Raw genomic sequence first — 6,746 nt, forward strand, 5'->3', positions numbered from 1 at the left:
TATAATAAGCAGAGTACTTCATTGCCAAAGGGGACAAGGAGCCATTGTATGCTTTAAGGTTCAGTCCATGAGTTTGGCACCAATCATTTGTGTGTGGCAGGCCCTTCCTTAATATGTTACCATCACTGGGGACTCTATATTAGTGCATTCAGTTACAAGTCATCTCCAACCTTGATAAACAACAGGCCATCTACCATTGCCTGCTTTTCAGAGAAGTAGTTTGCAAACAGTTGAGGGCCCAGCATAGATCCTTGTGGTATTCTAATGGTAAGTGGCTAGTGGTGGAGGTGCAGTCCTCAACTTTGAGAGTGTGTGCTATATCAGTTAGCCAGTTGCCTATCCCCCTACTACTGGATGGCTTAATTCCCACATGGGAGATCTTCATTAAGACACATGAATGGGGGATAGTGTCAAAGGCCTTGGATAACTCAACATAGGCAGTATGTCCTGTTATCTCTCATCCAAGTCTTTTGGGTCAGTATCCAAGAAGTCCACAAAGTTCAATAAGTAAGATCTACCCTTGACAAAAACAAAATGGTAGGGTCAAGTGTGTTGAAGGTCACCTATATCCCTGTGGATATGGTCCATGCTGATTTCTTCCCTAGCCATGCAGATAAAGAATTTTAGGTGTAGGGATCAATAGTTGTAGTTCTGCATGTTACCAGATTGATGTGCATTGCATAGCACACAACATTTGATATTACATTTTGCAGTGTGGTTGATATATGTGTGGAAAAACACTAAGACCCCAGGGTTGCAGTGCTTGGGAGGATGCCAATACATGGATATTGTAAATATGTGACATATTGTTAGCTAGGACTCTCAGTTTGTAATGTTTCCACATGTAATTTCATGTCATGCAAAGGAAATGAACAGTAAACAGTTCTAATACAGCATAATCTGTACATTTCCATAGCAAGGTGAGCAGTAGTTTTGTGGGATGGTTAGCAAAGTCCATAGACATGTGAGATATGCTTTACCATCAAAATGAGTACAGTTTGGGAAACACTGGAATGCCAAATGTGTGGCGGCTGGTTCCAGTATCGACAATCTGTGAGTCAATACTGTCCTTTAGTGAATGCCACTGTGCATTCACTTATATGAGGTCGACATTATGAATAGAGATCGCTGTACAGTGCGGATCAGGAAATTTACCCTTTTCCTCAGTGTACTGCAATCTTGGAGTTGGAATATATAATTTGCAGGGGGTATGGGGGACTTGCCCCCTGCAAAAACATGAATTAAGGTGATGTGCAGTATTGAACTGCTTATGTTCATACTGCTGAGAAGCAGGCAGGTAAGTGGCAGCAGGTAAACTTTCTGTAATGTGGAAGCCATTGGTTTAATCATTTCAAATTGACGTGTTTTCGACATGTGTACAGGGATGTGTTTTCAGCCCACTGTTATTCGCCATCCTGACCCACGACTGCTATGCTAAGCACAAGTCCAACCATATCATCAAGTTTGCCAATGACACCACAGTCATGGGGCTCATCACAAGGAGGATGAAAGGGTGTACAGAGAAGAGGTGGCATCTCTGATCAGTTGGTGTGAGGGGAACAACATTGACCTGAATGTCAGCAAGACTAAAGAGATTATCATCAACTTCAGGAAAAGGAGAACAAACCACCCAGTGCTCAGTATCAATGGTGAGAGTGTGGAGAGGGATAACAGTATGAAATTTCTGGGTGTACACATATGAGAGGATCTCTTGTGGTCAGGTAACACCAGCCAGCTGGTCAAGAAAGTGCATCAGCACCTCTACTTTTTAAGAAAGCTGAAAAAAGATAAGCTTCCTCCTCATATTCTCTACACCTTCTATAGAGGTGTAATAGAGAGCATCTTCACCTGCAACTTCACAGTGTAGTTTGGAAGCTGCACAGTTAAAAAAGGAAGGTGCTACAAAGGGTGGTGTGAGTTGCAGAGAAGGTAACAGGTTCCAGTCTTCCATTGATATAACATCTGTATTCTGGAAGAAGAATCCAAAAGGCCACCAAAATAATACAGGACAACGTGCATCCTAAGCATGGACTGCTTAAGCATCTGGCATTGGGCAGAAGATATTGCAGCATCCACTGCAAGACTACAAGATTCAGTAGCAGTTTCTACCCTGCAGTGATTAGACTTCTGAACTTGGGCACTAGTCCCAGGGGTCTGGACACATAATAAGTCCATTTTTTATTTATTTGTGCAATATGTACTTACATATATTCCAGGTAAGTGCAATATTTATTTATTATATCCATAGTCGGTATTCTTTAACTCACTCAAGTGCAAATTTGCAAATAACTTAGGCATTTCAGTCTGTAGTGTGTTTTGTATTACTTTAAATAGGGTAGTTAATTTAACTCAGGGGAGGATGTTCTTTTCATATGTAAGTGTTGGTAAATGTCTCTGCTCTTTCTTTCCTGTATTGGGAGTAGTACTGCATTTGTTACTTATGTTTATTCCTATACTTGCATGTGTTGTTTCACTTTCCTTTGTAATCTCAAGAATTGAGCTGATGCAAAAAATTTCTTTTAGGCTACATGTGTGTAGTTCTAAATGACAATAACGTTTACTTCGACTTTGATGTGTCACTAATTAGTATTCAGGAATTCAGAATTTTTTTGATGTTTGTGTATAAAATTTGTTTTGGCATTTGAGTTTTTGCTAGGAAACCACCAGATACATATGTTTGCACATAACTAAGCAGTGCACAAACACGAGCCACATTGAGTTTATGAAATACACCTGCTGCTTAACTGACTCTGTGGGAGCATGTGTTAATGCATTGATACATTCCTTTTTTTGGGTCAGATGGTACTGGGTTTGAATAGAAGTGTATGTAATACTTTAAAATACTTTTCAATGCAGAGTGATGATATGGCATGAACTGTTTATACAAGATGTGTTGCTGTGTGTTGGCATGGCACAGCTGTGTTAAGTGGCATTGTGTGGGGGTAACCACACCTGCTTGCTGTAGTTGGTGTGAGATGCACACCTCTGTGAAAACATGGAGCCCAAAACTTGAAGGGATCCATTGCTTTTCCAGCAACTTATGTGTGGTGTGTGTGATTCTATTTTCTGACTAGATTAAAGATGTTAAAATGGGGTAAGTGGGAAACCATTGAAATGGGGAAGCAAGCAGGGGGAAGAACAAAGAGAAAGCAGGACAGGAATGAGCAGGAGGGAGGTAGGAAAGAACCATAGCTATCCATTTCTTTAACAGTGTAAATTGAACATATGTGCAAAATGTTAATTGAATTTGGACTGTGACCTCCAGAGAGAGGGGTGACTACAAACAATCATGTTATATAGCCAAGGGGACCAAATCAAGTGTGTCAAGAAGACACATGCACAAAATGGAGAGTAATATATGGGACAAGTTTTTTTTGTGGGGCAGGTGACAGGTACCCATTTATTTTTTACTTTCAAGAGAGAGGAATGTTAGGGAAAGGCTGTAGGTATGTCTGCGTCAGGTAACTTGGGTAGGTGAGGAAGCAATTGCAGACAGACAAGACAAACAAGGCAATGACAAGGATGGTGATGGACACAAAAGGTTGGGGACACCATGATTGGGATGAGGGTGAGGAAATCCTGTACCCACGGTTATCAATCTGGGTGACAGTGAGAATCGAGTCCTCACCCACTGGACTGTTGTCACTGTCACCTTACTCCACTGTTGGCTGGAGTGCTTGACATCTCCTTCTCCTCCTCCTCCTACTGCTATGAAAAATGAAGGAGAGCAGCCTCTTCAGCCAGTGTAGGCATGCACCAATTTTGCGGTGCACAAATCTACGCACCATCTCTGGGAACTTGGTGTGGGTGACAAAATCACCACCTCTGCCACTGCTCCCAGAGGGTACAACTGGACCAGCCTCTGGGGTGGGTCAATCTGAGGGTGCAGGTAGTGCAGGGGCAGCAGAGGTAGTGCTGTCAGGTTGGCTCCCAGATGTGCTGGGCATCATTGCTAGAGCTGGTGGAGGGGGGCAGGGGGTCCTATGGGACAGGCCTTCCCCACTGTGCTGTGGAGTATTTAGTGATGTGGTAGACATGGACGACATGGACACATTTTGATGACACATACAATTAAAAAAAAATAATAAAAAAAAATATATATATATTTAAAATAAAATGAAATAACATAAAATAAAATAAATATTCATAAAAGAAAAATACAATAAAATAAAAAAAATGACACAAAATATTTTTTAATAAATAATATGAAATAAAATAAAAAAGAGAGAAAGGGTTGGAGTGAGAGAAAAAAAAAAGAGATAAGATTAGTACCTTCATATGTGACGTACAATGCATTAATACAATAATTTGACTCCATTATCTTAACTTTTACATTTAAGACTACCTCCTAACAGATGCATACTACACTACAGAATGCAGCAAACAGTCATTGACATGTGCATATATTGCTCAGATGCGTGTTCCAATTATACAGATTACAGTTTACAGCAGAGCATTTGTGTGACTAGTATATAGGTTTTAATCTAACTTAAATATTATTGAAGAATGACTAGTATTATATTGTTGGGAAGTGTAATATTTGAGCACTTAACTTCTGACCAAATTCTAATATTGTACTCTTGGTTTGTGGGACAGTCTAATGCATGCATACTTGCTTTTACAATTGAGATATGCATCCTCAATTTTATACAGCTCTATAAAATACCAAAAAAGCTATCTTTAACTTTTAATGCTACCATAACAGGACTCTTCTGCTGCATACATACCATATGCCTCCCTCATCTTCGCCAGTCTAACCCATGGCTACGGACATTAAACTCATGGTCACTGGCAGATGTGGAAAAAACTGAACAGAACAGAAGACCATTATGAATACATGTCTTGCTGATATTCAGTGTTCTAAGTCTTACAAGTACTCTCTGTAGGTGATGGATGTGGGATGTCAGTCCTAAATTCCTCATTCCAGTGGTTGAGTGTATCTCTCTTCATTCTTTGTAGGTCATTATAATGATGCCTACATTGCTCTCAGTATGTGGGATATTGGTGGCACTGGATACAGCCTTGGCTAAACTATTCCAAGCTTAAGACTTATACTGTGAGCCAGAACTCACAGTTAAGAACTGTGGTTCTTAACTAGGAGTCCAAATAAAAATCTTGGACTCTTGGGCATCTCACCTCTGTGCCTAAACCTAGCACCTTCCTCACAAATGCCTGTCATGTCTGCCACAGAACGAGAGCAATAGAGACTGATGCTTTCCCACCAATTCCAGTTATCATGTTTATCATGGAGTGATATGTTATCTTAGAGTGCGCACACTGTTTGAAACTGGTGAGTTCCATTTACCATCATGCAAATGCATTGCTCAGCTATGTGTTTGTACAATGGTAAGTGGAGAGCAGCAGTAAGGCATTACATAATTATAATTAAAATTCCAGGGTTATTAGATGTACAGGCAGTTGTATATGTGTTTTAGGCAAATGTGAAGGCCATACCAGTCCAGAGAGCAAAGTTATACATACAGAAATATAGTACCCAGTATACCCACAGTCATACATCTGATAATAAATGTGATAATACATAGATAAATAATTGAATAATTGACACACTACTACTGTCTCAGTCCTCATACATATAATTAATATCAAATCCACTATCTCAAGTGTTATAAGTAATAGCAACTAAAATGGGAAGTGGAATAACAGTAAACGTATATGGAGTATCCTGTATTAGGGCCCAGAACCATGGGTAGGCAGTCCTACAGCTACACCTGTTGCCACAAGAAGTTTGAAACAACACTTGTCTATGTTTCAGTTCATTGCTAAAATCTGCAATGTCACAACAGTAAAACAAAGGTTGCACACCCTGTGCTAGAACCTAGGAAAATCTATACTCTAGCCCTACATATGTACATTCTGACACAGGACTAGTTACATGATATTCCCTATTTCACTAACCATTCTTAAGGTCTCACTGTTAACTGCCTCTGCTTAACGGTTTGTATGATGCCCAGCAGTATTAACTGAATGTATCCAGTTTCCATTTTTGGCTATCTGGGTCCTGCCTGCTTTCTGGGGGGGTCCAGATGTCCAGTTTGTGCACTGCTGTGCTTCGTACAAATGAGATAAGCACAGCCAAACCTACCATTCATTTCCTTTGTTCCCGTGATTGCACTATGAGCCTCACTGCACAAATACTGCCCCGCCACAAAAAAAATAAAAGGGGCAAGTAGTTGAAATGAGGAAAATCAATGTATGACATACACACAAGAAAATGATGGCTCACATCAGAGATGTCTACATAGATCTGGATTTGAACTCTCACTCCAATGCACCTTCAGAACATAGAATGGGTGCATTATCCCTTTTTACCACACAAACAGCTTTGCAGAAAAGAACTAAACTCAGTCTGCACACATCCAACTGCAACAGTATCAACAATTATATCAAACCATACAACTGTTATTTGTACATTTATTATTTTTGTATGTAGTGCACCTAGTAATCACACAACCTGTTATGATTGTTGTTTGCAAATATACAGATCTGTCTTACATTTCTGTGTTTGTTGATCATTTTTCAGTTCCTGGCCAGTAATCTGAGACATGTAGTGTATAAGACATTCTATATCATTGTCCTTAAAATGTGTGAGGGTATTAAGTGGGAATAATATCATATGCAGTTGCCAACAAATGAAGGCCAGGTTGGATGTTAAGAAACACAACCTGTGAATTATGTTCTGCTTACTTACATTTCCAGCCTTATATCTAACACTTTGCAGATCTAAC

This window comes from Protopterus annectens, chromosome 8.part0 (assembly GCF_019279795.1).
Source record: "Protopterus annectens isolate FY-2018-M chromosome 8.part0, PAN1.0, whole genome shotgun sequence".
NCBI classification, from domain to species: domain Eukaryota; kingdom Metazoa; phylum Chordata; order Ceratodontiformes; family Protopteridae; genus Protopterus; species Protopterus annectens.